Raw genomic sequence first — 26,944 nt, 5'->3', positions numbered from 1 at the left:
TCTTAATTTTTTTTATTCCAATCCAATGATGAAATTTTTTTGATGCAACACAATCTGTGGTGTCGCCTCATTGGTGACATAGTAGTTTGATTTACATAGTAAGGAGCTGGCTACAGATCTTATAGAAGCAGCTCCACATAATCTCTATGCGTACTTTTCTCTAGGGTTTCTTGAACTGTGCATTTGCAGTCAACCTGGTTTGTTCATAAGCTTTACCAATATCAATACCAAGACATTAGATACACATACAGAAGAAATGAACATTTATGTTTACTTGTTTGTAATAAGATATCTTTTTCTTTCCAAAGCTAATGTTTTCAGAAACAAGAAAAAAACCCTTTCTTCTGAATGTTTTATTGCCTTTTGCCACCCACTTGGCAACTCTTTCATCTCTCCATGGAGAGACTCTTAGCAACTGCAGCAAACAGGAAATGCTACCATTCTTGGATGTGGACTCCTCAGAGAAGATAAAAAAGATGAAGAAAGACTGGGAGTGATCTATCCCCCACACATTCCCAAAATCATAGAATCACAGAATGGTTTGGATTGGAAGGGACCTATAAAGGTCATCTAATCCAACCCCCCTGCTGTGGGTGGAAATTGTTATTTCTTAAATGTTTCCATAAATAAACCCAATCAAAGCATATACATGGCAGAGAACATGAAACACAGCTAAATACATCCAAATAGGACACACAGAAGTTTTCTGAGTCAAGACAGGATCAGAACAGTGTCTTGCTCAGAGGGATCAGAAAGGCCATCAGACAAAGTAAGAACAACAAAAAGTTGGTCACTTGCTTAGTCACCAACAGGTCACCAGAACTCAGAGATAATCAATCGGGCAAGGATCAGAGACAAGTAAAGAACCAAGAAAAAATCTCATGAAAAACACATGACCTGTAAAGGGACCCTACCTTAACTGCAGTGCACATAGATTTAAATTCTTCATGTCAGATACTTTGTGCATACTGTAAGACAGAACTTAAAAAGGGAGGGGTGTTGTGCTCCAAGGCTCAAAAGGAACAGCAGAGCCACGATGATCAATATCTTCTTGCTGGAACTCCAACAGCGGTAAGGTTACCTCATGAAAAATTAGTAACATTTCTGAGCCTTTGAACTGAGCCAAGCATTGGTATTTTGAGAAACCATGTGCAAACACAGGAAAACTTGTCTGCAAGTTTCAGTGTTCCCTTGTTGGTTCATCTAATTGCTCTAGGTGTTGTACTGTAGGGTGGGCATGATTTAAGATTTAAAGTTTTCTTTATTCTGGCACTAGTGTTCAAAACAGTCAGCAAGACGTTCCACTCACTTCAGCAAAGCACCAAAGATGCAAACATTGACACAGAGTGAATCATAGACAAGCAGCTCTAGTCCTCTGATGAAAGGTTAAGTCTTTGTAAACTGAAATTATTCTGTCTTTATGACAATGATCAGACCTTTTTATAACTGTTTCTGTATGCATTGGAAAATGTTGCTGCACAGAAGAATTTGAACAAGAACAGTGTGTGAACAAACTTGCACAGCACTGAGCAAAAGTTTCCTTGCTACCACGCTATCGTGAATTAGACTGATAGTCACTAACTTCAGTGGCCTGTCAGATTTGGCCAAAGCATCCAAACTCCTCAGTAGTTGACATTACCTAAGGCTCTGGTTATGTCTCTGTCAGCTACTCTAGTCTCTTGAATAGGTGTCCCTGGCAACAAGAAGATTCTTGTATTTTAGTTTCCAATGTCTTCCAGTGGCATTTCAAAAGCTAGTTAAGTTTTGCTAACATTGACAGCAGAGTTGGAATGGCTAAGCTGAAAAAAAAAAAAAAAAAAAGTTGCTCTGCACCTCTTACAGATCACATCAGTCTTTGGATGCATATTAAAACCTCTTGCATTCTTTATTCTTTGTACAGGGTCAGCTGGCCATGGATGACTACATGTAAATACAGCATGCAATTTTAAGAAAAGTCTTCCATGTCTTCTCTGAGGTGTAAATAGTGGCTTCCTGTTGAAGCTGCACAGACACTAAGAAAGTTTAAATACCATTACCGTATCAAACCAAATGTAAATACCTTAGCTTCTCCATGTTGACATTAAGGACTAAGAAACTTCCAGAAGCAACATCTGTATGTTTCTGTCATGCTTCCTCATGACCTCAAGACAAGGTATAGTCAAAGATGAACAAAGAAAATACTAAATAAAAATCTGTATAGATAACTGAGTATAATATTCAGGATTTGTACTGGTCCAGCCCCAGTTCTTGCAGGAACTCATGAATTTGATTCAGCGAGCAGCTTACTATTTACTTGAATGTGCAGTGAAGTCCCTCTGCACAGGCTTGGTGGTAATTCTTCTATACACTTGAATGTGCCCTTTAACGTTCAGATTTTATTTATTTTAAAAGAGCATCACTTATTCTAAGTGCTAAAGCATATAGACTGCTACTTCTGAAATTACAGATAAGGTAAAGGCTATTAGAAGGCCATTGAATACATCAGTTGCAATGCAATGCTACTATCACATTGCACTCCATGTAATTGACCTTGAATCTCCTTTTAGAAACAGAGTGTAATCCATTCCTTTGCAAAGGGCTTTCCCAAGATCTATGCATTGTTATTGTTTAATAACATATGGAAAGTACAGGAGGTACTCAAGCACAACCACCAGAGTTGACACTATAGCCTTGCAAAGTAAATATATGCTTGCTCGTGTTTTAGAATTTGTACTTCATTCAGTCTTCAAATTGACATTTTGCTATCATTTTTAGTTTAAAAGTTAAATTTAAAAATAGTTATCTGTCTCTTTAAATGGTTTATTTTATTTTCTCATTCCAGAAAAGCAGAAATTACCATTTCGAAAACTTCAGTTCCAGCTGAGTTCTCAGCTCAACAGAAGACTTTCTTACACTTCTCGTTATGAAGATAAATCCTATTCTTGTTTGAGGAAATCCTATTCTTGTTTAAGGTGAGTGATACACCCCATGGTAGATGCCCAACAGTATTCCTGAGTGATGGAATCACAGAGATGCTAATTCTGCAAAATTTCACATCAAGACACACAGCATAAGTTAGCTCTTGAGTTGGGCTAAAGAGATATAAAAAGTATTTAAATAGATATTGTTCCCAGAGGAATAAGAATTTTGATGCAGCAACAGGCTTGAGAGGAAAAGCTACTGCTGCTGGAGACACGCTATACAGCATGTTACAAGAGCAACTCAAATCTTGAAAGCCCAGGTCTTGAATGCCTTCAAGAAAATATTTATGCAAAAACAAGTGCTCTTCTCTACACCTCAGTTTGTGTTATTTCCTATAATGTCAATTCAGTGGAGATGACGAGGAATATTTCAAGAAAGCTTTTCTCTGTTGGAAAATATACTTGCAAATATTTTTCCATGATGCTTTTCACAAGGAGACCTGTAAAGAGGAGTCCTAGATTCAGAATACTAATGTCACAATATTTAAGGTACTGATTTTGGAGTTAGAATACCTAACCACATTGTCCATGTGATCTGGAACAGATGCTCGAACCTAGATCTCCCACAGCAGTGCAAGTGGATACTCCTGAATCAATGGGTGTTCTAGATTATATCTATGACTTTAACTGTTCTTTCTTCCTACAATGGTCTTTTTTCCTCTCCAAAGCAGAATGGAAAATTTTGAAAACTGAATATTTCCTAGCCAGTAGTCCTGTCCCTCCAATATCTCTTGCCCCTACATTGTTGAAGGATTTTTCCTTATAATTCTGTCTGTGGTAATGTAAGCAAAGGGAATTGGAACTTGGAGCAGTGCTTCCCTGTTTGCTCCAGCAAAAGTAAAGAAAGCTTTCCTGCCTCCACAGTGGCCAGGAAAAAGAACCCAATATATAATTTTACTTCTGTCTCCACTTGACCCTGTGTCATGGGTTTGCCCCAGACAGCAGCTGAGCACCATGCAGCTGCTCGCTCACCCCTCCCTGGCAGAATAGGGGAGAAAATTGGAAGAGTGAAAGTGAGAAAACTCAGGGGTTCAGGTAAAGACAGTTTAATAGGGAAAGAAAAAGCCGCTCACAGAAGCAAAACAAAACAAGGAATTCATTCCCCACTTCCCATGGGCAGGCAGGGGTTCAGCCATCCCCAGCAAAGCAGGGCTCCATCACGCGTGTAACGGTGACTTGGGAAGACAAACACCATCACTCCAAACATCATGTCCCTCCCCCCTTCCTTGTTCTTCCCCCAGCTTCATATGCTGAGTATGACATCATATGGTATGTAATACCCCTGTGGTCAGTTGGGGTCAGCTCTCCCGGCTGTGTCCCCTCCCAACTCCTTGTGCACCTCCAGCCCACTGGCTGGTGGGGTGGTGTGAAAAGCAGCAAAGGCCTTGGCTCTGTGTAACCACTGCGCAGCAGGAACCAAAACATCTCTGTGTTAGCAACACTTTTTCCAGCACAATTTCAAGATTCCAATAGCCGCACGCTAGCTACTATGAAGAAAGTTAACTCTATCCCAGCCAAAACCAGCACACCCTGGTAACAAGCACTCCCTCAGTTTTGTAACCTATTTCCTCTGATTAACATCTGAGACATTGTTTATAACAATGTCTATGTGTAATTCAGCATCACCAAAGATTTGATGATTTCTATATTCTTGAGACATAGTGTTCACAATCACACTTCACATGATAATTTTGAACAAAGCTGATTTAAAATCATTACCAGAAAATCCTTAAACTGCTATAAAACAGCATCATCACCAAGTATCTAGGCCAAACCAAACTAACACAACAAAAACCAACAAAACACAACCCAAAACCCAAGACTAAAAGTAAGCAGAATTTTGTTGGTTTTAATATCTTTGGAGTGAGACCACGCATCACACTTGCGACTAATAGAACTTTCTATTAATCATCATGCAGCATCAACACCTCCCTCCAATCCCCCTCCACACACACCCCACCCCGGCATTAGTGGAGAAAAAGTTTCCAAAGGAGCTATAATAAGATACAATAGCTAGTGTTTTCAGACACGGAGACCCCAACTCACCCTACTTGCACCTAAGCGTTTCCAGAAATGCTTAATAACGAAACCATAAAACCAGGGCATTTCTGCTCTGAGTTTAGATCTTAAAAATCCAGCACCTAACTCCTCAGTTCATATAACATTAATCATTAACTCATTAAACAATAACAAATGTTACTTCCAATACTAGAACTGATACAAGAGCCTACAGATTTTCTTAATGTGCTTAGAAGCACCTACCACTTAACAGGGCCAAGCAGCTCAACAGATTTCTCACATCTAAACCCCACTGACGTGCATTAATAAGACACACCATTGATTCTTTTTCCTGTCTGCTATATAGTCTGGAGCCTGCGCTCCAATCCTAGTTCTTATAAGTATTTCACCCAGTGATTGCTTAATGTAGAACAAACAAAAAGTACTCAGAGCACAGTTGAAACACAGGATTTCCCTCTTCAAGCTAGATGACCCAAACACTTCCCTATAGACTTTATCTCCAGTTCCTTTTGTCTCTCTGGCTCACTGAATATTACAGAAAGTAAACTGCTTTGAACATACCTGCAGATTACTGCAGCTGAAAAAGCTGTCCATTGCCTGAGAGACAGAGCACCCCTTTGGGCCGAGGGAGGTACACATTTGGAACTCATGCAGCTGGAGAAGGGAGCTGAACTCAGACCTTTGACATCCTTGATGACTGCTCTCACCACTGCAGCATCAATGGGGGTGGGAAAGAGGGAGAGAACATCCTCTGTAAGCTCCTCCTCCTCCTGAAAAGTGATAATTAATTAATTAATTAATTAAGGACCAGCTGTTTCCTTTTGGAAGGGCCTGCTTGCAAGAGAGAATTCAGGGCAGAGAATTCCCCAAACAGGAGGACCTGTTCCCTGGTAGTGGCAAAGTGGCACCAAAGTCCCTAAGACAGCAGAGTGTGATTTAAATCTGACTGTGTCCTCAGTGAATTATTTTAATTATCTCAGGAAACTCCCCATTCTGAGATGCCTAACATCTCTTGAATAACCCCAGAGGGGAACACAACTCTCAAATTTAGCTCAGATGCCAATGCCATTTTGGTTTCAAAACTCCATTTTGTAGGTTCAGACTAAAGCCTGAGTTGCTTCAAAATACAAATTGATTCTAATGCAGACTGTGCTCCTAAATCAAAGAAGTAAAACACCCACAAAAGATATATAGAAACTTCTCTCACATCCCAGGCTGCAAATGCGGAGCAGAGACATTTAAAAATCCATTTCTAATTCAAAGATCTTAATAGGTGATATATTTCTCAGAAGTACTGGCTACCAGTCACTTAATACAAAAAAAGCTTTGTTGCTTAGATGGATCACTTTAGAAATCTTTTTAAAGGCAAACTTGAGCCTTATGCAAGTATTTTCCATGAATGCACAGAAACATGTTTTGCATTCACAGATTTTACGTAAATTCAGGGTGGGATTAGGCTCCAAATAAGCAATTTCTTTTGAAGCGGAGCCAGAAAGTGGCTAATAACAGCTTAAATAAGAGGTACTTTCTTGTAGAAAATGTACAATACCCATTCTCACATAAACAAATAAATTACATGAGTGTTTGAAAGCTTATGGAAAATAGATTCAGTACTGATGATTATTTTCATGTAATACAAACACTTTTTTATTTAATCTTGCTGCTGCTCTTTTAAAATGACATAGTTTTAAGTGTTTACTGTATATTTTCCTCTTTCTTTGAATTCACTCAATTGTATTATCTGGTCTGTATCAAAGGAATTCATCTAAATCAAATATAGAAGTCAGCATTTAGTTTGACAAGTGTCAGTTTTATTTTCTTATCTCTTATCCTAGTTTCAATGCATCTTTGAACAAATAAGCAAATCCTTTATTCTTCACACAAAATATAGTTTGAATTTCTATTAATACGCCGTATTATCATCAACATTCTTCAACATTACTATCTTTGGAATGGTATTTTTTAAAATTCCATTTTATTCAGCATTTAATAGATAATACATATATTTTGAAATTCACATTACATAATTAAACATATTCGATTTTATAATGTTTCAAAATAGCTACTCTCCCTTCACGTAAAACATATTCATGCTACATTGGTTATACTACAGTATACACATATGGGTTACAAACTATACACACAATACACTACATTGGCTACACTATACCATACTCATATTTACACTAAATTCGACCAGATGCAATAAATCTGAAAAATGGGGCTTTTATGATAGATATCTTTTATGAAGATATCTAGAACACTGTACACCAAACCAGAATACATATGGGGCTGCTTCCAAAGCAAATTATTGTGAATTGTCATTGGATTGGCAGATACCTCCTAAAACCAAACTTCATACTTTTGCCCAAGTTGTGGCTCTGAACTGAAATCAGTGGAGGTTTGGACTGAGAAATGACTGCAGGATCATTACATCTAGCCTGTTGACAGACATTTTACTTTGTGGTTAAGACTATCATAACGTTAAAGAAAAGAATCACAGATATATCAGTCTACCCTTGAGGTTTGTTCTAATTTTTCTCCCTTATTTAACTGAGTATGCCTTGTCTGGCCATCTGTGCATTCCATAGAAAGATTTCACTGTTATTTAAGAAAAAAGTAAATAAATTCAGTGGGAAGGTTTTCTTGGGGGGTAGGAGAATGATTGAAATCCCTGGTTGTTATTTTACCCTGAAGACACAAGAGTTTCTTGTTACAGTCATAATAACATGGTGAATTTATTTGCTAATTCTTGATTTTCAAAGGTGTATTTTGGTCTTGGAAGTACTATTTACTAGAATGTGATTCTGTCAGCTTCTCTTTTTCTTGTTTCTTTCCACATGAATGATTAAAGATACACTATGAATCTGGTCTTCTGCTTGGTGAGAACTTCTTAAGTCCTCATTGTGAGGCCATAGATGTATCTTCCTGCAATATCTTCCACTGCTAGGATTGAGACAATGCAGCTCTGCATCTCCTCTCATAGTTTACTCTGTAAAATGAAATAACAGAGCTTAGAATAAATCAGAAGGGTTTTCTGGTTTTTTGGGGGGTTGTGTGTTGGTTTTGGTTTTTTTTCCCAAGCAAAGTGAAATTAAAGTGAAATGACTTTACCTTTAGATATATAAGGACACAAGAAACGACATGAAATCTAGATAGCAGAATGTCCAAGCACACTTGCTGATTTCTTCTAATCTGGATACAAAAATCCCTCATAAAAATCCCTTATCAGTGTTAGGCTGTTACGTTAGAAACATAAGTAATTGTCTCAATGCTGACAAGTTGCCTTTCTTGTTTACCTTTCCTGTGCTTTCAGGGGGAAAAGGTGATAAGCAGATTCTATCTTGTTCTTTTCAGACTACCCCAGAAAGAGGCTGGGATTAAGACCCTTGGAGAGAAAAATCTATTAGAAATTCAGTGTATGGTCTACTTTAGATAATGCAGGAATTTGGACTGTTCTCATTTCTTCCTGAATCTTTCATAACCTGGAGATAACATAATACCAACTCAATCAAAAGTTTAAAAATACATGTTGTATAATGAAAAGTGTGAATCTTGGCATTAAGGCTCATCAGAAATATTTATTTATTTCGGATTCCAATTTGTTTCAGAGATTCAAACCTGCAAAGATCTTTATCAGAAATTGAGAACTATTTTCCTTTATGTTTAAGAAGATTAATTGTTTAGAAAGAGAAGTATGGAAATAATGCCTCCTCTTCAAACTTTAATTTGGATTTATTATCTGCTCAGGGACAGAATATACTCAAAGAATAAGGTATTATTTAGGATCAGCCTAGGTGGCAAAATCTGACCTGTGTAAAAGGTTTTTTACAATCATTTCCATGCTAACAGTTGTGAATATATGTCATGGTATTCTTTCAAGTTAGTTATGGCTATCAGCCAACATAGTCCCATTATCACCCAACCTTCACCATGACCCCAGAGTGGTTGACTACTCTTGTGCCTAGTCTCAATCAGCAGCCAATAACGATCTACATTCATTAATCCCAGTTATGACATTATGTTAAGTAATGCTGTTAATGGAAAGTTGATCTAAAATTCCAAGTTCACGGTGTGAAAAAGCTTCATACATCAATTTATAAATTTTTCTTTCCAAGTGTGTGGGGAAAACTGTTTCACTTCTTACCTCTGCCAATCTGATAAAGTCTGGCTAAAAACTTCTTTTTACCGCCTTGAGGCCACAGCATATTATCTGCCAAAAATATTTTCATTTTCTGAGAGGTGAAGGGAAGTAAAAGAATCTTTTCAGGAAATGAATCTAGACTGAAGTACCAGGACAGCCTGGAAATAAATTGATTATGGAACCAAGAACGTTTGGATGACACTTTCTAGTGTGACCTGAGCTGTAAAGTATGTAAGTGGACTTAGTCTCTGACTGCACGAAGGAGGTCCATGAGGTATGTTGAGGCAGTGAGGACAGACATTCTGCAGCTGAGGATGCTTTCTTTTTATTCTTAAATTTTGCATACGTTACTCATTAAATGGCTGTTGCCTCACGCTGCTTGAATTAAGGTTGATTTCCAGACAGCCGATTCACATCAATACATTCCACATCATCAATTTTTTTTAAAGTACACAGGGGTCTGGTCTGTTTCTGAAAGGACCGAGCATGTCAGCACAATCTGTCAGCGTTCCCAGAGGTGAAAACTGCTGTTGCAGCCCAGGGCCCTTCCAGGAGTCTCCTGGTCGTGCAACAGACCAGCAAGAAACCAAACTGTGTGAGGGCAACCAGCCCCTTTGGCTTCTCGTTGCACATTCCTCTGTCACGATCAATACAACACCCACAGGCCTTTCACCCCAGGCCCTGTCTGCTGAGCCTCCGTCCACCGGCTCTTCGGGAGCCCCAGAGCAGGCCGTCACAGCACTGCTGCTATGGGCAAGTGGCACATGGCACAGCCTCGCAGCGGGGCCGCTTCAGTTGGCCGGTCAGGGAAGGGTGCTGCAGCGCACTGGCTCCCTGCGTGGCTGGGCCTGACCAGGTGTAGCTGCAGCCCCAGCTCCAGGGATTAAAGGCAACTGTGGAGATTAAAGGCAAACAGGAGAGCCACGCTTCAAGCACTGCGGCAAATAAAACTTCTGCCTCTTCTTGTCTCTGCCACTGTGGATCGCTCTCGCCCCCGTCACCCTATTTGTGGAGAGCGGCCCAGGGCGGTTCTGGTGTAGGCAGAAAATCCCTGTGCAGACATTTCTGAAATATGTTTCCTGTGTTCTGGGCTGGTTTTGGCTTCCCCTCCTCCTTTCCCTCCCATCTGGCACTGACAAGCAGCGATGGGTACGGTCTGTCCTCCCCCACCCAGAGACAAGCTGTGCTCCACAGCACGCGTCCCGGGTGGCAGCCCTGGTGCCTTGTTAGTCCCAGCCAGGCTGATGGCATGGGGGCATGAGCTGAAATGGGAGTGCCCCCTCAGCAGCCCCCCTGGCCTCTACCGCATCTGTCTTGTCTCTCCCACCAGGTGGTACAAGATCACATTCTTCCTGGAGGTGGACACCTAGCGATGATGGTCCTGTTGCTGAGAGGCCACCCCTCAGGGTTAGGTGGCTCAGGTCCTTGGAGGAAAGCTGTGAGCAGCTATGGAGACTGTGCACAGCCTATAGAGGTGGTGGCTGTCGTCGGAGGCAGCATGGCGAGTGTCAGTCTCAGGGAGGACTGATCCCACAGCGGGCTGAAAAACAATCTCAGATGCTAATGATTCAGCCAGAAATCAAATGTTTGTCTGCCTTCTTTCATCTATCCAATGTACAGCCTACATACAAATTCCTATTCAAATATCATTAAAGCTCAAATATTGAATTATTCAGTGTAAGCAGCTTTGTGAAACACAAACTTCATGGCTGATTACATATTGCCTACCCCTGACTCATGGAATGAATTTAACTCCATGAGTTCATGTACCAAACCACACATGAAACCGAGTTTCATATGCCACATCATAAAAACAGTGTTAAAATGTTTTTCCTCCACTTTCCACACAAAGTGAGAAAATAAAGTTTAGTACTATATAAAAAAGTTTTAAATAATATTGGGAAGAAAAACATTTAGAAGCAGTTATGAGAAAGCACTGAAAATCATGTAGAGACTATTTGGTGAGGAAAAAACAACTAAGGAATATAAATGATGCCTTTAGGGAGGGAAATTGTGTTCTTACAAGGAAAAATACTCAAGTTATCTGAATTTCCAAACAATATAGTCATGCACACAGAAAAAAGTATTTCCCTAATAAAAATCTATGATACAGTGTAAGAAAAAAAGACAAATGCCTATTTCTCAAAGCTCCTGCAGAAATATATGTTTAAAAATATTCAAATTAAATCAACTTTAGTGACTCCCATATAAATATGCTATGCAAAACTAAAGGCTTCCATACTTGTGCATGCTATCACTGTGTCCTTAACTCTGTTACAATGGATTAAATATTTATGTGGGGCATCCAAACTTTGTTTTATTTCTTTTATGTTGAGTTCAGAGTACGCCTACGTGAACCAGAGCTTAGTGGAGTTACAGAGTTGTAAATCAAAGATAAGCATCTGCAACATGCTTCATCTAGATTATGTACACAGTCTTCTATGAACCAACATAACAACAGCAAATCTTTATTTTATTCTGCTTGGATTTCTATTGCCACCCAAAAATTGTGAGGCAGTATCTGTTAGGTCCCAGATACTATATCTGAAAGCAGAAAATATTCGGTTTTATTATGCACTCCTATCCTAGAGTTACTTTTTATTTCTACAGCTGTTTCCTAGTAAGTTGAGATACTACAGGTGTAATTCATCTTGTAGCAGTACTAGTATAATTAAAGTATTTCCTGTCAGGTAGATTCAACATTATTGAGCCGTACCTTATCTCAGAGCATATTCAAATGCAGGACCTAGATTTGTTAATTTATAGAGTAGATCTCCTTTCTCATAACTGATAATAAAATATGCATATATGTTTTCTTATAATATACGTCAGTTCATTGTATTAAAATGTGGATCTAGTGACCAACAGTTAGTAAGCGGTATCCTGTTTCATACAGACATGTATTTTCTTTAATTGAATATTTAATAACCTATCTAGTCATTGCTACTTGTAAATAGTGTTCTGATGAGATGCTATTTTACTGGGAAATAACTTGCCTGCTAAATAAGAGAAAGAATTGCCAGTATTCACTCTCCTGCAGTTAAGTGTTAACGCTACTCTAACAACAACCATTTTTCTTTTGTTATCTAACTAGAAACAAGGAAAATGACACAAGAAGAAAATAACTTGGTACGTGACTCATACCATAACTTTCAAATGGTGCAAACTCTGAAAAGGTGCAGTTCAGTACAAAGAAGTTTGAGTGCTTCTGAGGACTCCCTCTACAAGTCCCCTGACACTCAGAAGAACAGTTTCAGAACTTCACATCAAAACCTATAGGCCACCCAAAAAGCTGGGCCCCATTCTGTTAGGCTTAGTCCATGCAGTAGGATGCTAGCTAGGTCAGTTCACAGAACAGTTTCTATCACAGGGTGTCAAAAAACACAGTCCAGCAGACAAGTCTAGGCCAACAATACCTACAGAATAAACAGGGCTTTACATCAAAGAGCAAACAGACAGAGCTTTGTCAAGTTAGTTTACATCATTTCCAGAAATGGGATACCAGCCTTTTTGATAAAGACTGCCATTAACCCATGTTTATTTTTGCTCATGAGGAACCTTAGCGAACAATTCACTTTTTATCTTGAAAATTTCCCAGTCATATACGGTGCTTAATCTTTGGATCAATCTGTGATGGAGTAAAGCTATATCCCTTAACTCCTTCTAGCTGTTATATATATCATTATGCATAAATTATTAACTCTGATTGATTAATATTCTGTCTGATCAGAGGGTTAAAACCGATTTATCCCACAGTAATATGATTGCTGGTCTAATGCAAGGAAAGTGGCTATGGCCAGAGTACATGTGGCTTGTGGATCCGTGGGTAGGATGAGGAGGACTGAAGGTACCTTGATTGGTAAGAGCTTATAGCTGTAATAAAGTAAGTACGCCATGGATCTGCACCTCAGCTGTCTCATTCTGGTGGAGAAGTGATCCCACTATAGAACTTCTCAGGCAAGTCACTAAATAGGTTTAGCTTTTGTTTACCTATATGCAAAATGAGCACAATAATAGTTACCTCTTGAGCATTTTATCTTGCCTTGCAGCATAACCTTTTAACTTTTTAGGTTGAAGACTCTGTGGATACTTATTAAAAAGGAGTCTGAGGAAAACAGATAAAAAGTGACAGAGACGAATGACACATTCTGCCTTTTTTTGTTGTTGTTGTTTTTTTTGGTTGGGTTGTTTGGGGTTTTTTTGGTGAAATTTCTCATTCTCTATCTGTACAAAGCATTTCCATGGAAGGAATGACAGTCTTGACTTAATCATGAATGGGATCAGTCCTGAGACATCTGGAACCTTGATGGTTGGTGAGAATGAGAATGGTGAAGAACTTACTACTGTTGTTCAAAAACTCAATAACTTCCTGAGTCCAACAAGAATTTCATTAAAGTCAACAGCCAGCTTAAAAGTTAGAAAGATGAAACAGCAATATCCATCTTGATGCATTCCAGTGTAGGAATGAGTTTACAATATTCTGAGAAATAATTTATTTACAGGGAAGAGATATCATTAGGACACTTTGTTAAGAATTAACAAGGAGGTTGGCAAGAGACTGCTTACTTTACCTAAGTTTTATCTTTCCAGTATTCTAAGTGGTGAGGGGTAACATGGATTGTAGTTCCCTATCCCCTACTCTACTCTTGTGAGACCCCACCTGGAGTACTGCGTCCAGCTCTGGGGGCCCCAGTACAAGACAGACATGGAGCTGTTGGAGCAAGTCCAGAGGAGGGCCACGAAGCTGATCAGAGGGCTGGAGCACCTCTCCTGTGAGGACAGGCTGAGAGAGTTGGGGTTGTTCAGCCTGGAGAAGGGAAGGCTCCAGGGAGATCTAATTGTGGCCTTCCGGTACCTGAAGGGGCCTACAGGAAAGATGGTGAGGGACTGTTTATCAGGGAGTGCAGTGACAGAACAAGGGGTAATGGGTTCAAGCTGGAGGAGGGTCGATTTAGATTAGATGTTAGGAAGAAATTCTTTACTGTGAGGGTGGTGAGGCACTGGAACAGGTTGCCCAGAGAGGCTGTGGAGGCCCCATCCCTGGAAGTGTTCAAGGCCAGGTTGGATGGGGCTTTGGGCAACCTGGTCTAGTGGAGGGTGTCCCTGCCCATGGCAGGGAGGTTGGAACTAGATGGTCTTTGAGGTCCCTTCCAACCCAAACCATTCTGTGATTCTATGATTCTATCCTATATAAAGACATAGAACTATTCTTAGGGTGAAAAACTGACATCAGAAATATGGATGTGGAAGACTAATACAACTTCAGGAAAAAAAAATGTGTCAATTTAACACAATCAATTTGTGTCAATTTTGGGCTTTGGTGAAGTAAAGGGAAGGTTTGCTATTGATTATAATGGAACAATAATTTTTTTGACCTGTTTTCTACAGTAACTATGACTTAATATCAAATTCTATACGAAAAGCTCTCTACTCATGCAAGACAGTGCTTTCTGCTAACTAGAAAGACTTCTGAAAAGCAGCCAAAAGGTTTCCAGGAGATAATTCAGACAGGTAAACACATTCCTTTATGTGAATGATGCCTCTTTTTGATGTGTGACTTTTTCAAGGTTAGAGGGGATAACTATTCACTTAGATGAATATGGAAATTAATATGGGCAATTGTGGAGATTTTTCAGATCTATTGATCTGTGCATTTTATAATCACTGTTTATTTTTTGGGTTACTGTTTTGAACAAATACAGAAGGCTAAATTTAGTACCACTGGTGGAGCTTGAGAAAGTAATATGTTCTTAAGAACCAGTCCTGAAAAAGGCTAAGTACTTTAAAGTCAGGAAGGATAAAGAATTTTTACTAGTATACTGGAGTCACTCAGCCCCTGGTTGCTGAGAGATTTAATTTTAGCTCTTTCAATGCCTTTGGCCATTTTGAGGATATTTTATATATTATTTTGATTGGGTTTTTATTGACTATTTCTTTGTGTAGCTGACTGGTGCAAGAAGTTGTTACCAAGATACAGTACCATTGTAAAAGTAGTTCAGAAAAGTGTGTTGACAGGACTGCTAAGTACCTCTAGAAGAGCAGATGTGTATGTTAAGACCCAGGGGTTTTGATCTAGGTGCTAGGTATGATGCAGTGAAATGAAATTGACAGTAAACATTGACTGCTATGTCCAGTTATCTAACGGGTCAACATATGCAATTTCTAGTATGTAAAGTCATCCTCTGAGTTAAAAAGAAATTGTGATGCTGCGTCAGTAATTCAAAAACACAGTCAAGAATGAAGACTTTTGTACGTACAAGATTTTTCTTGTCGACTTTTTCTGTTTGGATATTGTACATTTTTATGGAGTACTTTCAATATGCATTATAAAGCCTTTAAAACCTGAAGTTCAAGTTTCAACAACTTTCCTCACGCCAATAGCTTGTCTGACTCCTCACGGGCTACTTATGTAAATAAGCAATGATGTGGAGTCAGGCCTTGAGTACAAAATACACAGAACTCCTTTTACTCAGCATGTAGGTGCAGGTGCACTCACAGTGAAGTACATGGTGGTACTTAAGGGGTGAAGCACAACAGATGTTTAAGTCTTACAGAACTCCTTTATGGTTCCTCACTTAAGTAAGAGTTTGCTCATGGTAGCAGGCTTCCATTTGATCAATTTGCTTTATTATGAACTAACCAGCTATGGACATATGCTTGCTATTCCTTTAAATAAAAGCAACCCCCCTTCTATTTAATTAGGAGAAAAGAAAAAAGCTAAGAAAATAAGGGGATCATATTTTCAAACAAGCTGCTTGAGCCAGCCCATTTGTCTGCCATGTCTCAAGGAAGTACATATATTTACTTGAAACACTAGAACAAGGAGAAACATAAAAATAAGGGAAGTGAGTAGAAAAGAAATATGAGGATACAACAATGGGGTACAGAAAATGACAACCAGATGCAAAATAGTTGCTTTAATGAGGGAAACAAAGTTTTCATATGTGTTTCTGCCTGTTCATTTCATCAGCACTCATCTGGGAAGAAAGCAAAGGGTTGGCAATATAAAAGCAAAATAAGCTTATTTCCCATATATTTGGCTAGAAATCTGCATGAATCTCCACACTGAGAGAAATCCAAAGCATTCTGAAGAACATAATCTCTATTAGAAATTACAAATTATCAGAGAGCAGATTAATTTAAATTTATATTTAAATAATTTCCTACTAATTTTAAAATTCAAGTAAACCCATACTAATTATGAGAAAATATAGAAGATATCCTACTATCATAGAAAAAGCTTTGTTTCAGAGCCAATAAATGTATAATGTCAAATTAGACATGCACTGATAACTCTGAGTTTGAATAGCTTAGATTTTCACCTGTAATTTTTCTTTTGAATAGCAGAAAGATGATGAATAAAATAGCTTAGAAATTATGAAAAATATTGCTCGCAAATTTGGGGCCTTCCACATTTTTCTGATGAATTTTAAGCAATATGGTCTGGTCAATCCACAATGTTTAACTGAATAAGAAGACAAACAAGCTCAATTATCTCATCAAAATATGTTAGCATTTAGACTTTAGGAGAACTATTTAGTAGCAAGCATATTTAAGCAACCAGGTTGTAGATTATTAATTCAGTAGGAGGGTCAATTATCTTAATAAGGACTGGAGGTGACATAGCATTTTGTGATTTTAATCTGCAATAGGTTATTGTGAAATTGCCTGAGGGTGAACATAATCAATTTGGAGCATCTAAGCAACATTTACTTTGTACTAAAACTGACAAACAACCTCAGGAAATTCACCAGTGCAGTCAAACAGAATAGTAACACATGGAACAATAAAGATATTATTCTTCAGAGGTGAGTGAAAGAATGACACTTGGTATAAGATATCTACAGAAGTTTTTGCATGACTTATCATGTAATATCCTATACTGCATTCAGTTCCATGAAGAGAAGAAATTGAATTTCCCACCACCTAATGCACAAATAAGTGTCCAAAGTTTTATGGAAAGAAGGAAAAAATAACACTTTCCAAATTTAGAACTTAATATAAAACATCAGCCTGTGCATTCAGAGTAGATATGACAATGTACTATAAAAGTATTCAGACATATTATTTATTAAACTCCTATGCTGAGTGTATGCAAGTCCTTATTCTTACAGATAAATTATGTATTACTCAGCACCACTTAAAGAAGCTGCTGAGAGGTCACTTCCCTGAATTTCTTATGTGTGACAGAAAGAAATTCACGTCATTAAAATGCAAGAAAGTATGCACAGCACAAAGCTATCTCTTTGCTTATTTGGTGTAGATGGATAATTGACAAAAGTATCTTGATTGTATTTGAATGCTCCGACTTTTCAAACAGAGAGGAAAATATATTTTAATATATTGGGCCTACCTAGAAAGAATTAATATTGTAACTTGACCTTTATGTCTACATTGTTCAAATATATTCTAAATTGTTCGGAATATTGACTTACAGAAACCTTAGATCTCAGATTGTGTAATTAGCTTGGTTTCTAGCCGTCAAACCATACTGGAGTTTCTCATCATTAAAGGTGCCAGGGAAGAAAGGCATGTCATGGATCTAGTAAGAGGAAAAAAAAAGAGAGTTTTTTTTCATGTTGTTCTTTGATTTTCATCATGAAAAACAGATAGATTTGCCTTTTTTCCCCCTTCAGCATTGAATCAATAAATTGAGCAAAGTTGTGAACATTGGCAGAATGACTAATATCAGTGTATCTCCTGTGGTGACCCAAGCCAGCCTCATTCCCAAAAATGCATCTCTGTGGTTATTTTATAGCTATTAGTACAGCATGTCTTTAATGAGAAATATTTCATAAACTCTGCCTATGTTCACAGAGAGATGGCACATTGTTTATCCCAATAATGAAACAATTAGAACGCTTAGCAGGTATAAGAAGGATATTCTCTAAATATCTTCCAAATCTATCACTCTCTGCTGGATTCCTGCAGACTTTCCAGTCTGCAGCAAAGAATTACAAAAAACTTTTTCTTCGGTTTATCTTCTCTAAATTCAAGTGCTTATTTACTTGATCTTGGATGTAATCCCACTGTATAGCACTCTTTAAAACAATGAAATAAAAAGACAGGGAGAGGACTATCATGTCACCCTATCAGCCACCTGGAGAAAAGTAAAAAAATGGGTTCTGGGGTTTGAAGAAGTCTATTTCTATAAAGAATGGAAACTAATTTCAAGAAAAATCTACTTTTATCCTGACCCATACTCACCTATGGATTCAATCTAGTAGAACATCGGCATAAATGAAAGGCCACTCAGGTGGGATTGATGAGATGGGAATCTTCAGTGGAAAAAAAACAGAGCTAAAACATCATTGCCACTGAAATAAATAAAGCGGTTAGGTTGAAATATCAAAGCAATACATTTAATTCTTGAATGACTACAAGGATTTGTAGAACACTGTGAATATGATGAATCATAGAATCATAGAATGGTTTGGGTTGGAAGGGACCTCAAAGATCATCTAGTTCCAACCCCCCTGCTACGGGCAGGGACACCCTCCACTAGACCGTGTTGCCCAAAGCCTCATCCAGCCTGGCCTTAAACACTTCCAGGGATGGGGCCTCCACAACCTCTCTGGGCAACCTGTTCCAGTGCCTCACCACCCTCACAGTAAAGAATTTCTTTCTAACATCTAATCTATATTGACCCTCCTTCAGCTTGAACCCATTACCCCTTGTCCTGTCACTGCACTCCCTGATAAACAGTCCCTCACCATCTTTCCTGTAGGCCCCTTCAGGTACTGGTAAGCCACAATTAGATCTCCCTGGAGCCTTCCCTTCTCCAGGCTGAACAACCCCAACTCTCTCAGCCTGTCCTCACAGGAGAGGTGCTCCAGCCCTCTGATCAGCTTCGTGGCCCTCCTCTGGACTTGCTCCAACAGCTCCATGTCTGTCTTGTACTGGGGCCCCCAGAGCTGGAGGCAGCTCTCCAGGTGGGGTCTCACAAGAGCGGAGTAGAGGGGCAGGATCACCTCCCTTGACCTGCTGATCATACCTCTTTTGATGCAGCCCAGGACACGGTTGGCTTTCTGGGCTGCAAGCGCACACTGCCGGCTCATGTTGAGCTTCTCATCAATCAATACTCTCAAGTCCTTCTCCTCGGGGCTGCTTTCAATCCATTCCTCGCCCAGCCTATAGTTGTGCTTGGGATTGCGCCGACCCACGTGCAGGACCTTGCACTTGGCCTTGTTGAACTTCATGCAGTTTGCACGGGCCCACCTCTCCAGCCTGTCAAGGTCCCTCTGGATGGCATCCCTTCCCTCCACCGTGTCGACCACACCACACAGCTTGGTGCGTGATCAGCAAACTTGCTGAGGGAGCACTCAATCCCACTGTCCATATCACTGGCAAAGACGTTGAACTTTGCTGGTCCCAGTACCGACCCCTGAGGAATGCCACTTGTCACTGTTCTCCACTTGGACATCAAGCCACGAACATGAACATGAACATGAACATGAGCTTGGGAATGAAAGTGGTAGCAGTGTTGTTAGCATAACACCAAAGACGTTATCTATAGAGCACATTCAACCCTGGGCATTTCAAGCCTAAATGCAAGCACTCAACCACAAACCCATACCCACGTGAATGGGGAACACCCGTACCCACCCTCACAGCACTTGTGCAGAAAAGGGTGTTGGAAAAATTGAAGAATTCAAGTGAACTTCTCTTCACTTCAGTGCCTTTTAAAGAACCCTTTTAACTCCTTTCCTCCCCCTTTCCTTCCTCATTTGCACAAGCAAACAGAGAATCAAAACACAGGACAAAAAAATACATAAAAATATTGTGTGTGCGCAAACCACACAGGTGCGTCAAAAATCATATATTGGATTACAGCACTAGATTACAATGTAGGCATTCCTTGAGAAGATTTGTAAGAATGAATCATTAGAGGATAAATCAGTAGGTAAATAAAGCAGAATAAAGCACTAAGGAGAAAAAGAAATTAAGAAAAACGGTACCTGAAAAATCTAAGTGAAAACCAAAACTTTATGGCTAGGACACCAAGATGTAGAACAAATGGGAATCACGTGAATGCTGCATACCTAAGAACAGTAGCTGTAATCTGAGAACAAATAAATGAAAAGACTGTATTATGCAAAGCATCCTACAAGGATTCTTAGGCATATAAACTTGCTAAAAGTCAAGCTGAGCATAGTCTTTTCAAAAGTCATCCCAACAATGTAAAAACATGTGAATTTGGGGTGCGTACAGGGGGGAAAAAAAAAATCATAAACCCTAAACAGATCTTGTAGGATCCATAAAGTCTAAAATCTGATGTCTCAGGTGTACCACAACAGATCAAGCAGATAAAGAAATCAAGGGGAATGTGTCAAGGTAGTCAAAATTAGCAGTCACAGTCATTGAGCCTTAGACTGGAAAGAAGAGAAGAAAATGAAGGTCCTGTTCTAAGTATACAGTGAAGAAAAAAATCAGGAACTATTTTTGTAAAGCAAGAATTAAGAATAAACCTGCAAGTTAGGCTTTATTGAATGTTAGAATACAATTGGATAGAGGATTTTCAGATTCCTTTTCTCTGTTTGAAGTATGGGCAATTTATCTTTTGCTTTGTGACCTTTCACTGTCTCCTTCCCCTTTTATTTCTGAATGGATTTCCAGATGGTCTCCCATCCAAGAAATTTCTTCATTACTCAAAGTAGGCAGGGTTCAATTTTTAGCAAAATATAATGGACTAGGTTCTTGTGTTTTATGCAATTGCAACAACTAAGCTAAACACCACATCATAAATATTTAAGCAGTTTATGTTCATGTCATCCAATAGTTCTTTAACAACGCAATGAAAACACCCTAACAAAAACAACCCAAGTATGGAGAAAATACCAGGACTAAATGAAATTAATCACTTTACTCTTTAGTGAATTCACTTTGACAGTTTGAAGCTAATTGTGTAATTTTCATTGGGTTAAAATTGAAGAAAGGCTGCCAATTAAAAAAATTTCTGCCTGAAAACAGTTTACCTGCAGTTCCTGCAAGGAACAACTGAAACTACACTAACTATAAGAGATTAAACAATATTTCTTTTCTGTTTGGTTTTTTTTTTTTTTCATTTGTTTGACATTTTTGCATTTGGCAGTACACTGTGTATTGACAAAGTAACTGTTTCCAATATATACTTGATTTGTTAGTCAATTCATGTGTTGCTGGCATGGATCTTCTGCACAGCAACAGAGAAGCAAAATTTGAAAACCCCCAGAAACATGTGACTGCAAGCCCATAAAAACTGGCAGAATTCTGAAGCAGGCCTACTGTACGAAATAACTTTGATTTTGTAGGCAAATAGATTTCACTTTTGGTTTGTGGGGTTTTTTTTTTCAACTTTGCTTTTCTTCACAAACTACTTTTAGAAGCTTTCTATCCAGACCTTTAAATAACATTAAATATAAACCTGTTTGGCTGTTTTGTAAATAAAAGCAGATTTTCACTGAAAAATATGAAATTATTAAAATTATGAAAACAAACTTGTGATAAGAGGCAAGCAAGTAGGGGTTCCAGCAGCCCACTCTTGTCACGCCAGATCAGTGGAGAATGGAGGGCTCAATTAGGTGGCTCTTAGGACTCATGGGCTTCTGTTTCTGGAGCAAACCTATCCCAGAGTCTGACATTTCAAATTTTCTCTAAGTTGTATCTCAAGAACAGTCCCATTCTGTGGACTGTCCTAGGACTAGGGACCTCAAGTTTTTTTGTCACAAGGCCTGAAATCTTGGAGCTGAAAACACATGAGAGTCCCAGCTCCAGTAGGGGGTCTCCAGGGTAGTTAAGGTAACAACTTTCAGGCTTCTGCACTTCCTGGTGAAGAACTGCCTCCCATGCTTGTGGGATGCTGGATAGCTCTTGAATTCCTTTAAGGTTTTTGTTTCTCAACTCCCTAGTCACTAGAAAAGTAGGAGGAAACCGAAACACAGAAATCCTGAGAAACCTCAAAGCTCTCAGAATTTATTTTAATTTTTTTCAGATTAGACTATTTAATGATTGAGAATATATTTGTTTACATTTTCCTTCTGCTGGGTATTACTTTTCTATAAAAATGCAGCTTTAAAAAGCAAAAGGAATTTTCCAAGGAATAAATAATCTGACCTTTTCCCATACCCAGTAAGAAAAATTTATCTCTTCATACTATAAAAGATATGTTGAGCAACTTATGCTACAGAACAGATGGTAAACAACCCAAAAAGCAGAAAACAGAGTGCTACAAAAACATATACTTTTTCATCTTTTTGATTGTTGCAGACTGCAGATGTAAATATTCTGACCATGGAGAATCTTTCACAAGAGGTTAGCATTTCTGAGTTGTCCCATTGACAGCTGTGAAACTACTCGTGACACATACACAGCTACGGGGACAGAATCATGGAATAGTAAGTCTGTAAAGTACCTCAAGAAGTCTAGTCTGGCACCTTGCCTCAGACAAGGTCAATTTTATCTTTGTCATTCCTGGCTGATGTTTATCAAACCTTTTAATAAAGGTGTCCCATGATGGCAGCTACAGTTTTCCCCAGCAATTCATTCTGTTGCTTTCACTATCTTTGTCATCAAAATGTTCCTCATAATATCTAATCCAAGATCTTTTGTGCTGGAATCTAATCTAATTAACTTCTCATTTTATTCATCATGGACATGGTGAACAAGTTATTCTCTTCCTTTTTGGAAAAGTCTTTTCCATACCAGAAGGTTTGCAAATACATGTTAAAGACGGGGGACAAAGTTTCTTCAATTTATTTAGCAGTAAGCATCCAGAGCTGATAAAAAACTAGGTTGGGACATAAAATTTAAGACTTATAAAAATAGTAGCTGTAAGAAAACTATAAGAAACAGTGTTGAAATATGCCAAAAAATCATCTACTGTTTAGTGTCTCTGCATGTTGCTTAGCAAAGAGAATGGAAGGGGGGGAGGAAATGTCTTTTGGGTTTTTTTTGGTTTGGGTTGGGTTTTTTTTGTGGTTTTTTTTTTTTTAATGCTAATCTTTTGCTTGAAAGACAGCAAAACAGCAATCTTGAGCCCTAGAACATTTAGCAAAAAACTAGTTTTCTGCTGAAAATCACTTTCAATGAAACATTTTTCTCCAGCCATATTACAAAGTTTCATAAGAGAATGTCCCTATCCATCAGCTCCTGAAATTTTTTTACATCTTCCTCCAGCAGCATAACAATAAACTTTAATTTTAGATGAAAACTTCACCATGTATTTTAAGTACCTGCATGAACCATTTACTAAAACTTTAGCAATTAGAGCTATTTGTTAAACAGTCTTGGAAATTTCAGGTTGTGCCTCTGCTTACATCTGTCTACTTAGCTAGTTTTTCATGACGGGAGCCAATGGCACATCTGTTAGATGGTCCGCAGTGGTTTATATTTCATTCAGGCATGCACTGAAAGTGCATGTGTTTGAACAGAGGAAATCTTAACTTACCTCAGAAAATCCAACCCCAAAACATAGGCAGGGATTCATATAAAATAAAATTATTCGGGGAAGGGCAACCAAACTGAAAACCCAGGAAGAAAACTCTCAGGTAAACATTTTGTCCTTGCCTCCATGTATACAGCTCCCTTGTTGTGGCTTTCTAAATTTGATCACTTAGAGACAACTATCATAAATCTCAAAATCGATAACAATTAAAGACATAACTTAGTTTTGCTAAATTCTACACATAAAGCTTGTACTAAGCATATTCTTAAGAATCATAATGTTTATAAGTTTTAAAATATCAGTGAAGTTAAAATAGAAGATTTATGTGCATTGTAAAATAAAAATTAAGACACCATAATAACTATATGTATTTTAGGCACTTGCCTTATATGCCTAAACAAAGCTTCACACTGTCTTGACTCCAGTGCCAGCAGAATTTTATCCAGACAGCATTCAGAATATCTAAGTTAGCATGGCGTGAATATACTCTGTAGTCTTCATTTTCCCTGCTGTGATGACCTAGTGAAGCTTGCCTCTTAACACCCTAGCTGAGCTCTGGACGTTCATAGTAACTTCTAAAGATATTGTCACAACACACAGAGAAAATGTACCCAACATCAGTGCGTAGAAGAGCTCCCTCATACCTTATTTACAATCTTTTCTTCCTTTAAACTGGATGAATCTCAAACTAGAGAAACCCAAGGACTGCTTTATTGCAAATTAACTTTCATTAGCTATAAAGGCCCAAAAACACTAACAGAACTCTTACCACATATTGTCCTTTTTGTTACTGAAAAAACCAGAGGAGCCAGCTCGTCTTTACCTTAGTAAAAAGCCCAGCAAACCAAAATCGCCACAGTCTAACACTAGCATAATCAACTTAAACATCTTAGGGACACCTTAAACAGGAGGTATGTCACAAATGACTTCACTGGCCAAAGGGATTTGGAGAATGAGTGCCAGGAGAAACTGAGACAGCCATTAGCTTTATTGTCAGTATTAACCTTTCAACATTTTAAGCCACCAACGTTCTCCTGAGTCATCACATGGAAGATCTGTATTTTTAATGACTTCCACTATTGTTAGGTCAGTCTTATAACCACTGAACAAGCCTCTTTTACAAGTTTGTGTTCTTTTTACCACTCTTTATAGACATTACGGAAAAGTTTTAAATGTCATATTTGATTTGTATTTTATTTGAAATGGAAAAAAGCAGCCCACACAGGTTTAATAATTTATTTAGTATTTGGTTTGAAACATTAGGGCACATGGCTTGGATGTCAAAATACCATCTTTGGAACTGAACTGTTTAGTAAGTCTTAAATGCAGCTATTCCAATAGTCATTCTAAAGCAAATTGTTTTTTCTCCTAGCCTTTGCTTGCTATGGAACAATTCCAAATTTGATCAAGGACTCCCTTGATTATTTTTGGTGCAGTTTTTTCATAAATCTAAAATAAAGAGTGTAGAAAAGTGATTTTTCCGTCCCAGACACTGCATTATTTCCTAATGAAAGATTGCAGTATTCTTTTGGTGCTGAGTATTGCTTTAAACAGTTAGACGAATACACCAGTTCTCCAACTTACCTTCCCAAAGCAAACACATAGTTTGCTAGATAGATAACCACAGCTGAATTTGGTCCCGATCAGATTTCACTGTCAAACTGCAAAACCTGCAGAAAGAAGTAGAATTACTCTAATTGCGCCTAGTAATTAGAAAAGAACACAAGTAGCTGGGAGAAAATTGCTAGGGACGGAAACAATTTAACATCGAAAAGAAAGTGTGTTAGACAGCAGACACAGAAAGGAGCAAAAACAAAACAGCACGAAAGCAACGGGGCATGCTGTCTTCCCAGACGCTGCAGTCAGAAGGTTGTTGGGGGCGCTTCTTCCATGTGAGAGTGTGATGGAAGCTTTCCAGATAGCGCAAAGGTGACTTTGTTGTCTGTGGGAGATGTATCACGGCATACTTGGTTGTAGCATTCGCAGCAGAACCTGCTGTAAGCTTCGACATAGTTCAGCAGAAGGGTCGGTCTGAAGGAGCCCTTTGCCCTGCTATTCTATCCTGAGAACAAGGGTTTAGTGCTAAACACTACAAGCAGCAGAAGCAGATCCTGATGCCAGGGGAATTTAAATGATCCTGTGTAAAGCTGCAAACAGTGCTCTATAAATCATGGTGCAAAGGTTATAGAAAATAATTCAGATCATTCTTTCCCCAGTCCCAAACTCAGTCATCAAGTACTAACGTACAGCAGCTATTTCCTAAAAACAGATTTTGCCATTTGGGGTTTTGGGGGGTTTTGGGGGGGGTTTTGGTTTTTTTGTTTGTTTGTTTTTTACACAACAACCTACTTAGTGGATAAAGGGAATGCTATATATATATATATATATATATGTGGAGTCTAGTACAGTGCTTGATACAATACCTTGCAGAATTGTACTCAAAATTATTTCCCAATGAATTGCAGAAGAGCATTGTCACGTGGATTGAGAGCTGACTGTAAAATAAAGGCTCAAAGTATTAAATCTGGAGTGTAGGGGGGAATATGTAATAGCATTCTGTAGGGATTCATTCAGTTTAACGTCTTTATTAATAATGTGGATGTGGGAGTAAAAATACGTTAATGAAATATGCAGGTGAGAATAAATTAGAACTTGAGGTGAACACCAGAGAGCACAAAGGCATAATACAAATGAGACCAAGTGAGATTAAGGAATCAGGCAGAAAATTACAAAATGAGATTCAAATAGGAAAAATACAAACTAATATGTTTGAGGAAAATAATGTAAAATACAGATATTCAAATAGTCTGAAAAGTTGGGATGAAGTGTAATGCTGAAAAAAGACCTCAGGGTAGTAGCTTATTGAAAATCAAGTAAAAGCTTACAGTATAGCATGGGTCAGGCAATTTTATTTCTGTTCAAGGCTTCTTTCTTCAGATGATGAAGAAACTGTAGCAGCTCTGACTTTGATATCGCAGCCCACAGACTCATTGGACTCAGGAACACTGGACCTCTTTAAAAGTAAAAAAAAAAAAAAAAAAGGCAAACCAAAAAACCCCCAAACCCAAGAAAGATTATCAGTGCTCAATTCTCGTGGCTGAAAAGATAGCGACAAATTACTGTATGATTTTATTCTATCTTGGCAATGACATAACTATCACCATCACCACCAAAAACAACAAAGTACCACATCTCAGGATGACCCAAGGACCCAGACTTGAGAAATGGAAGGAAGATCCACCACAAGCAAGCCATGGTTTGATTCATTTGTGTGGCGAGACTGCTTTGCTTCATTGGTCCTTTGGATGAAGGAATGATCATGTGACTTTAGATTATAATGAATACTATAGAGTATATTTCATTCATATTTGATCTGAGCCTGTTCTTTGACATGCCAGA

At 38.5% G+C, this 26,944-nt stretch overlaps 1 long non-coding RNA gene across 1 annotated transcript; it reads right to left on the bottom strand.

Annotated features, from left to right (window-relative positions):
* Positions 1–6,956: 6,956 nt before the first annotated feature.
* On the bottom strand, positions 6,957–26,560 carry LOC129197536 (uncharacterized). Its single transcript, XR_008574341.1, has 5 exons — positions 26,431–26,560; positions 25,130–25,215; positions 18,331–18,440; positions 17,559–17,665; positions 6,957–7,971 (listed from the first exon to the last, which is right to left on the bottom strand). It is a non-coding gene; the product is annotated as an uncharacterized LOC129197536 (long non-coding RNA).
* Positions 26,561–26,944: the final 384 nt, after the last annotated feature.

The sequence above is a fragment of the Grus americana genome, chromosome 1 (assembly GCF_028858705.1).
Source record: "Grus americana isolate bGruAme1 chromosome 1, bGruAme1.mat, whole genome shotgun sequence".
In the NCBI taxonomy this organism is placed as follows: domain Eukaryota; kingdom Metazoa; phylum Chordata; class Aves; order Gruiformes; family Gruidae; genus Grus; species Grus americana.
Note: the sequence above shows the minus strand (reverse complement) of the source record. Positions and strands in the feature narration are given on the sequence as shown.